Consider the following 8,777-nt stretch of genomic DNA (forward strand, 5'->3'; position numbering starts at 1 on the left):
TAGGGCTGGACTAATTATCACATTTGAATTATAAAGGAGGTGTTAGCATCGTGGTTAGAGCAGTGTGCTTGTGCTCTGAGAAGGTTGCAAGTACCCGCTTTGATCCCCATAGCCTGCACTCTGGGTCCCTGAGCAAGACCCTTCACCCCCGATTGCTCCCCAGACACCACACAGTGGCAGCCCACTAATCCCCAAGGGGACGGGTTAGGATGCAGAAGTGCATTTCTCCATTTTGAGATCAATAAAGTTGAATTATTTTTATTATTGCGATTTTTAAGAAACAATTTCTAAATTGCAGAGGTCTGCAATTATTCGCTATGTAACAATTAATGGATCAGCAGGGGCGTATCCAGGATTTTTCAAAGGGCACCTTAGGGACATGGGCTCAACGGTCAAGGGTCACGTCAAGACAATATGAGGCTAAATGAACTTTAGTCTTTCACACTACCCTAATTATTCATCTAAGGGTTTTTTAATTGATAATCACTTTAATGGATGAAAATAAGTGGAATTAGCATGATTACATTATTGTAATTGAAAAAGGATTTTTAAGCCAAAATCTCTTGGATTTTACAGCATGCACAAGTTAAAAAAGTAGTTTGAAGGGAAAAAAAAGTATCCGTAACATTTAATCAAACAAAGATTTTGTTTATTTCCAGAAATTATATTTGTTTAGTAAAATGAAAAAAAAAGACCCAAGTTTGGTATGGTTCAAGTGACAAAGAAGTTTTGAATATATTTTAACGAGATAAACTATGTTGAGAAAAAAAAACTTTAAAGTAAGTTAAACCAATGAACATGTATGGTGAAGTTAAGCCATAAGCCTATAATAGAACTGTAAGACTTGACAAAGAATATTGTTCTCTTCTACAACACCTTCAACTTTATGATGAAGATGATAATGGGTTTATGAATGTCAACCTTCTGGGATGCTTCTGGGCAAATATGTAAATGATTTTGTTGATGTCTAAATGAATGTCCTTGTGAACTTACATAAGTAGCAAATCCACAAACCTTTCCTGTCCCATTGTCGACCTTAGCAAAGTTTTCTCTGCTTTATGGCCCGAGTTAGCACGTTCCACAGAAGCACTCGTAACAGGTAGAACTGACAGAAAGTAAAGAATCATAGAAATGTTTGGGAAGCACTTCACATTTGTTATCCTTAGAATTTCAGGGAGAAAGCTGGGTTTTTCCACTGATGATGACCACTTTGTGTGCCACAACTTCACTTCCTGGTTCAATGTTGATCCTGATAGTGGATCATCTTTATATGCTGTAAACATCTATTTCTCACTCATCGTTCATCATATGCAAGTTGCTTGGCAATATTTTTAAGCCTAGTATGTTTTCATAAAGGAGACGATTCTTAGTTTTAACAATAAAACACATGTGGCATCAACAGGTTTAGACCAGCACACAATAACTATTGTATGCATGTCAATGTCCACTTTTTTAATTTTACACTCTTTTTTCATTACTTTACAAAAACTGTGCAACAAAAAATAAATTTCCATAACTTTCCCATTACTTGAAAAAGTTCTCCTAAAATTGAATTACTTTTAAAACTTTACACAACTTGTGAGAACCCCATGTTTTCTCATTATCAACAATTTCTAGCGACCATTATACCTTTTTTCTGTGGGGAGAATATAAGATTAAGGTTGATACATACTCCAATCTGGAAGGTGGTGGTAATGCACCTAAAAGTTGTTGGCCAACCACCATAAAAAAAATGAGAAGAAGAAAAAGAGGAAGAAGAAGAATCCAAGATGGCGACGACTAGTGTGGCAGAGAGTGATGGATAACTCCATCACTCTGGATTACAAGACCTGAGCTGTGAGCAGTTAGTATTTGGCGTCACAGTGCGTCCTTTCTCCAAAAGGGGGGAGCGCGCCCCCCCCCCGCGCCCCTGCTCAGGTGTGTCCTTTAGGTGTCGTTATATGTTAAGTGGTTTTGCTCCACATGAAAATGAAGAGAGTTGCAGCCGTGAGATAATCAAATTTTATTATTTGTTTGAGAGTGTCTTGATTTGTCTTGGATGAACCCGGACACAGCGCACACACACAAACAGAGCTGGTTTCCAGAGTTTATTGAAGCAGCAGGAAGTGGACGATGAAAGCCAGAGTCATTTTACCAGACGGAGGTTGCAAGGGTACAGGAACTGGCAGATGGGAACAGACCGGAGCAGACAGGACCAGGACCAGGACCAGGACCAGGACCAGGAGACGAGCAGGAAGAGGATAGGCATGGTGTTCAGGAGACTGCAGACGAACCGGTAACCATGGACAAACTGAGGTGAGTTTATATAATGGTGTGAGCAGGTGGAATGAGTCCATGGTGATTGGAGCCTGACAGGTGCTCCTAATCAGGGCTGCACAGGAGACGGAGTGAGAAATGTTCAGAATGCAGCCTTCAGGCTGCATCATGACAGAGAGTTTATATAATCAATATTTTTTTTACCAGAAACTTTCTGAAATCTCACCATAGCATTAAGTAGCGGTAAAACCTTTTAAGACATGGACTTCTTTGTTGGCTGCACTTTATGTTTAACAAGGATTGATGTCCAATTCAACAAGCTATTCTCTTGAATAATAATATTCTGATTAATAAAAACATTACATTTCATTATTAAATAGTCCTTGTTTACAAACATCTTTATCTAAAGACCATTTTTGATGTATTTAGTTAATGCAATGAAAGGTCTTAATTAAGAGAAGAGATTGTAAGGACTTTATTGTTTCTCTCAATAATGTAGTTAGGGAAAATCCCTAGGGATTACTTCAATAGAGTTTCTTGGCAAAGGAAACAGCTGTGGCTTTTAAAATAAATTTCTCTGTGTTAGAAACGTAGTATTTTGATTGGCTTCATAAGTCAGTGTTTTTATGAACAACATTTACTTCCACATAAATCTTAAAAAAACTACACATTTGAAATTCTTTGAGTTAATTTCATTAAGCTTCCCTGTTGAGCTGTCTGTGGTGGCCATTTTGACTCGGGTTGACGCGAAAATTTTATTGATTTTGTTTGATTTGATAAAAACACTGTTCTGTTCTTTGTTTTTTTTTTAAATATAGCTTGACCAGTTTTGTATAGTTCGATAACCAAATTTGACAATGAAAAGATTGTATGAGCAAAAGCCAACTCATTGTCCCTCTAATGTGTTTATTATGTAATTGTTTGTGCAGATACAGTGTGACACATTTGGCAGATGGTTCTATGGTTCCTGAAAGCTATGAGGGAATCCAACTGGAACTGTCCATTGTTTTGTTTGTTTAAAACAAAATTCTGTGTTTATATTATATTTTTGAACATTTTATGGTCACCTTTTTCTATTTCAGTTTTTTTCTGGACCTTGTTTTATTTTGTGTGTGTGTATCTAAATTAATATGTACGTAGTGTGAAAATGTAAACCTCAGCAGTTTGGATAAAGAAGCGTAAAATCTTTTGTTAGGTTGATTTTTTTTTTAATTTTCAATTAAAACGTAAGGGTTAGTAGCAACATTGACAGCAACTCAGGTCAAAGTGACTATATATAGAGATTTTGAAGGGCCTTTATTTTGAAATTCCACTTGAGATGTGGATGAAATTTGTTGAGCAACATCTGGAAGTGTTCTACTGTCAGGCTGAAGTGACAGTATCCCCTGAAAATGTACCGTTTATTAGCAACATTGACAGCAACTTAGGTAAAATTGACTTAATGTAGAGATTTTACATGAGATTGGACATGTATCAACCTACTTTATTCTTCTTGTTTTTCCACACATATCGACTTCAGTTAGTTGATATAACTTCTTACAGCTTCATGTAATATTTTTTCTTATTCAGGTCTGCTGGTGGTTAATACATGTCAAACACATTGCTGTTATTTTGAAAAGTAGTCTCAGGCATTAGTAACCACATCGGAATATGAACAAACAAACCTTTTTTCGTTTCTGTTTAAAAGAGTTTTTGTTTTTGTTACCCGAAATGGAAAATGAAACTCAGATAATTTTTCAAGTTTTACTTTTCCCTTTTTGATAATGAAACACTTTGTGTTTTGATTTTCATTTTTGTATTTTAAAACAAAAATCAAATTGCCATTTGTTTTTGTTTTTTTAATTCCTGTTTCTGAAACAAAAATCAATTGACCAAAAGATACACAGGCCCATCAGGCATTCAGTTCCTGAGACAAAATGATCTTTCAACATGGGGGAAAATACTCATAAACACTGTTAAGGTTTGACAGAACGGACCCACACGCAACCACTCAGAAAGAACGGTTTCTTTTAATTAGAGCAGTAAAGTATTTAAGTACAGCAGGGAGTACGGTTCTCCAGGGTGGAGGGCGCAGGAACGTGGATGGAAACGCGGACCAGGGGGACTACCCAGGCGACCCGGGAACGACTGACTCGAGGCCCAGAGGAGGAGGGCACCGGCCGGCGAGCAACCAACTGGGAAGTGGATGGTGAGCCGCAGTGGCAGCGTCCAGGAGAGGAGAATCGGTCACGAGCCCAGCTGGCTGAAGATCAGCAAGGTGAGTGAACCTGAAAGGAAACACAGAAAAGGGATTAGCGCAAGGGAGAAACACCAGGGAAATATTTTGTCTAGACGCAGGGAGCTCAAGGAGAATCAGCGGCACCAGGATGAATGCAGCAGACGATCCAGTGATGAGTGGTGAGATCGACCGGGTTTTTATCTTGCGTGTGATGATGAGTCTCAGGTGTGAAGGTGGCAGAAGTCGGTGGCTTGGCGGAGGATGGTTCCAGAACGCAGGGGAGAGAACCGTAGGGAGGGGCGAGACATAGGGCCAAAGAAAATAACACAGAAAATGCTGAGATAAACAGAAAGAAAACAGGACACTCACCCCTGCTGTGCTGCCACCGTAACAAAACACGGTCTCAGTTAGCTCAGAATTGACAGGTAAAACGAACTGTCTATTGATGTAGTTAAATGCTGCAGTAAGTACACAAAACATACATGTGCAAAACATACACATTACTGTAAGATAATTAAATAAAATATATTTACAGCATGAACTTATAGGGCTGGACGATAATTCAATACTGATATATCGATTTATTCATGTATATCAATGACAGAAAAAAGCGTCAATAAAAAGTTCAATAGAATAAAATTTTTCCTTCCTTATGCATTTTAGCCGTGTAGGTTAATATTACAGTCATTACACTCTCACAACCAATCACAAACACAGACCCAGGAAATGCTCCGTCACCAACCTCTGCCCCCTTCAAAGGGTTCAGAGAGCACACGTTCTTTTTTTCTTTATTAAAACCTTGGTTTTTAATAAAGTTGATTGAATAAAGGGTTGAGTTTGAATTCAGTGTTTGTGAGTACTGTATCTAAAACTAGGTTGCTAAGCAACAGCAAAAAATGGCCAGGACTGTACATAAAATATATGTTTTCAATTTGTTGATAATTATTGATATCAATTCAATATTTCAATTTTATCGATATGTTATTTTTCCTATATCGTCCAGCCCTATGAACTCATATTTGATCAAGAATGTCCCACCCTGCAGGCACACCTGTAACCATTATTCCCAACAGATCTAAAGTAATGAACCACATCCAAACATCATTTTCAGCAAATGGTCCATTTCCTGTCATTTAGTGTTTAAGCTCATTGCTTCAGTTGACTATTTTTGGATAAAGATAAGGATAACTAGATATTTACCGTTTATAAGCGTAAACCTTCCTCCCTCCAAGAGCTGATGAGATGCATGCTACAGGTGGGCAGATTGATCTTGGTATCGATAATATCGATAGCAACGCTGGTATTGCAATACTGGTAAACAATACTCGTTTAAAAAGATTGACACTCTTTATTCTCTCCCGCATGCACTGACTGCAGCAGATTTACCAAAGTCTCCTTGTCTGTGCCACAGCACTTTGCTGCTCCTCCCCTCTCATCACCGTCTTGCACCGTTACGTGGCTCAGCGGCACCAGCCAATCAGCATGCAGGCTCATCTTGACCTGCCCAGTCAGCTTTATCTCCACTCGCACGCAAACAACTGTGCTGCTGCTCCTCGAAAAACATGGAGGAGAGGGAAGAAGCCCCATTTGTCTATATTTTAATGCCGTAAATGAAACAACAGCAAGCTGTATGGTTTGTAAAAAGGCAGTTAAATACAGTGGAAACGCAACAAATTTATATAAGCACATGAAAAACCATGAGCAAGAAAACATTGCGCTACAGAAACAGAGAGAAGAGACGAGTCTTAGCTCATTGCCTGGCCCCGACAGACCCTCAACCCACAGACAGACATCACTGACAGAGGCGTGTCAGACCTCCAGAGAATATCCAGGTTGATAAGAGTGGTCATCTTCAGCAGCTGTTCATGTTAACTTTCAAAGTAGATATATGTCATACAACAGGGAAATTAATAGAATTAAAGCAACAGGCAAGTGTACACAGCACAAACAAAATTACATAGGGATGAAAGATATAATATCATAAGAGGTGGATTAGGAAAAAAACACTATGAATAGAACATTATTATTCAATTGTAGAAGTAAAGTAAAAATCACAAAAACACTAAAAGGTCAACAGTTTCATGATACATCAAGCTTAAATATAAAAAATATTGTTATCGGTATTGATATCAGTGATACTGACCCTGTGTTTACTTGGTATTGGATCGATTAAACATTTCCAGTATCGGCCCACTTCTAATGCATGCACTGACAGTAAAGTTACTGTTTTTTTTTTTTTTACTACATGTCGACTTCTGGGATCGCTAGTGGGGCAAAAGCGCACTCTAGCGGTGAGAAATTGTAATGTCCCCACATTACAATTTCGGCTACATTAACACGAACAAACTGGAATTTGTCAGATAAATAAGATTTAAACCAGCCTAATACTTTTCCCTTTGTCTCTGCTATGGAGGACCAAGTCTTCCATATTTAAAAATAAATACAGAAATAAATAAATGCTCAATAAATAAATAAGCATACAATTAATTGCCACCAAAAATACAATAAACAAATAAATGTAGGAAGAAATTAAATTATACAGTGAGACATAAATGTATATATCTCTTTTAATTACCTTATTTATTTATTCGCCTTTGTAATAATTACCTTATTTATTTATTGTCCATTATAATCTTCAACTTTATTTATTAATTACTTTTTTAAGTATTTATTTATGTGCATGTTATAATATTTTTGTCTGTTTTAGTCTTCCTTTGTATGTTTTTACCCTATATATTTCTGTGATGCTATTTATTTCTGCCTGTCGTTTTTACATTTCTGCCTGTCCTTTTTACATTTCTGTATGCATTTCTGCCTCATTATGCAAATGAGGAGGGGCTGTGTCTTAAGGGCTCAACTTCTGCCCATTGGTTGGTTAGCATTTTACTGCATCGGTCAAATCTACATGGCTTTTCCCCGCACTAAAGCATTTTTTAGTAATGTCAAACTCAGCAGGCAGACGTTCAGTGTCCGAACTCTTAAGAAAAGCTGCTAATAGACTGGAAGAATTAGAACGCTGTACGCAGGGTCCAAAATTAACACTCGCCAGACAGCAAATGCGAGTAAATTTCCTGTTTGGCGAGTGAATTTCAGAGGGCTAGCTGCCACATGGCGAGTAAATCTTTGTGCTAAATAAAAAAAAATAACATAAAAATAACGAAGCCCATCTGGGCTGCGGGTGACTCGTTCACAGTTCTGTCCATCCAGAGCTCAGTCTAGACCCGCCTTCTACGGAGCTGGTTCAGCTTCTTCACATCTTATTTGTGCTGCAGGTAACAGAGCAGCAGAAAGAGCGATCAGAGTCATGATTTTTTTGAGCGGCTCCCAGATGAAGCCTTCATTCAGAACCGGTCATGGCCGCACGCTGGATCAGAAAACAGTTCTGCTAACCAGATGCATTCTAAAACGCCCATTAGTTTGTTTATAAGTTTCGTTCTTATTTATCCTGCATTTTTTTTAACTACCTGCGCTGTGTCTGCTCTACTCTCCTCCCTTCCCTCGGAACCAGGGGCTTTTATCAGCGGCCAGCCTTCAAAACGTGAATCATTACGTTTAATGTCCTTCCACTCGTACCAATTAAAATCAAATAGGAGAGTCAGTAGCTGTGTTTCATGCTCTTTTGTTTTTGTTTGGCCAAAACAACGTGCAAAGCTTGTGACGATCACTGGAAGATAGCGGATTCCAGTAGAATCGTAAATTAATTCAAATATTTTAAGTCGGCGACCTCCTGCGTAGAAATACAGGGAGTTGGTTTGGCACACACTGGGACCAGCGAGGAATCAAAGCATGTGCTACGTGGGGAAAGCCCAACGTGAGAACAGCTGTGTGTCTTCCCACTTTGGTGGTTCGCCAGTGAAGAAGGCTGAGATGAGAGCGCAAGGCTCTTTTATAGTAATTTCATGGCAACGAGATAAGGTTTCCATGGTGTTGGTCAGAGCGGCTGTGTTGCATGCTGGGAGCAGGAGTCTGTCACGTCATAAAATGGCATAACACATGGATGTCTCATGGTGCTTTCTATATGTCTCTGTCATTATTGTAAAATTCTGCTTTTGTCTAAAACCGTCTGTGTGGTGCCTTCCTAAGGTTTATGGTGTGTCTTGCACTGAATTTCAAATCAGTATAGCTATTGGTTGAAATGATTTTGTGACATTAACAACAAAAACTCATTGTCTGTGTCTGAATCAGATGAGGCAAGCAAGAAGGTGGACATCTTCCTCTTCTTTAGAGGCGCTTCCCCTGTTGTTTCAGCACCCTGGATCTGGACATTTCTATCCTCTCTGAGCAGGTTGTTTAAAGAACTCCA

The 8,777-nt window shown here is 38.6% G+C and overlaps 1 long non-coding RNA gene across 1 annotated transcript; it reads right to left on the bottom strand.

The window, feature by feature from the left end:
• Positions 1-4,287: 4,287 nt before the first annotated feature.
• LOC118560187 lies at positions 4,288-6,922 on the bottom strand. The gene is made up of 3 exons (XR_004929158.1): positions 5,675-6,922; positions 4,619-4,724; positions 4,288-4,523 (listed from the first exon to the last, which is right to left on the bottom strand). It is a non-coding gene; the product is annotated as an uncharacterized LOC118560187 (long non-coding RNA).
• Positions 6,923-8,777: the final 1,855 nt, after the last annotated feature.

This window comes from Fundulus heteroclitus, unplaced genomic scaffold, assembly GCF_011125445.2.
Source record: "Fundulus heteroclitus isolate FHET01 unplaced genomic scaffold, MU-UCD_Fhet_4.1 scaffold_40, whole genome shotgun sequence".
Classification (NCBI taxonomy): Eukaryota; Metazoa; Chordata; class Actinopteri; order Cyprinodontiformes; family Fundulidae; genus Fundulus; species Fundulus heteroclitus.